Raw genomic sequence first — 902 nt, forward strand, 5'->3', positions numbered from 1 at the left:
AAAATCCTCAGTAAACTCCTGGCCAAAACAATACAAATAGTATAAAAAAAATAATTCACCATGACCAAGTGGGATTCATAACAGGTGTGCAAGGATGATTCAACGCAAGAAAAACAGTGTAATTCATCACATTAACAAAGCAAAGAACAAGAACCACATTATCTTATTAATTAATGCAGAAAAAGCCTTTAACAAAATCTAGCACCATTTCCTGATTAAAACATTTAACAAAATAGAAACAGAAGGGGAATTTCCTCGACATAGTAAAAAGTATATACACAAAACCAAGATCCAATATCTTTCTCAATGGAGAGCTATTAAAGGGATTTTCTTTGAGAATGAGAACTAGGCAAGGATGCCTATTATTACCTCTCCTATTAAATATTATATTGGAAGTCCCAGCAGTAGAAATAAGAGAAGGAAATAAGAAGTATCCAAATTGGCATATAGCAGGTAAAATTATCCCTATATGCAGATGATATGATAGTATACTTAGAAAACTCTAAAGACTCAGTGAGAAAACTACTGAACATAGTCAGCCAGTTCAGCAAAGTGGGAGGATGTAAGATCAACATACAAAGATCAATTGGATTTCTCTACAAAGAGAATACAGAAATGGAGCTAAGAAAAGCAATACCCATCACAATAGCTAACCAAGATTAAATACTTGGGAGTAAATCTAACTAGAAACACAAAAGAGCTATTTAAAGAAAATTATAAAACAGTATTACAAGAAACAAAAAAAAAAAATACCTGGATAAATGGAAGACTATACCATGCTCATGGATAGGAAAACTCAATATTGTGAAAATGGCAATTCTACCAAAGGCTATCTACAAGCTCAATGCAATCCCAATACAAATACCAATTCCATTCTTCAACAAGTAAAGCACTCCTGAAAA

The sequence above is a fragment of the Elephantulus edwardii genome, unplaced genomic scaffold (genome assembly GCF_000299155.1).
Source record: "Elephantulus edwardii isolate Elephantulus edwardi_28Jun2011 unplaced genomic scaffold, EleEdw1.0 scaffold00189, whole genome shotgun sequence".
Classification (NCBI taxonomy): Eukaryota; Metazoa; Chordata; class Mammalia; order Macroscelidea; family Macroscelididae; genus Elephantulus; species Elephantulus edwardii.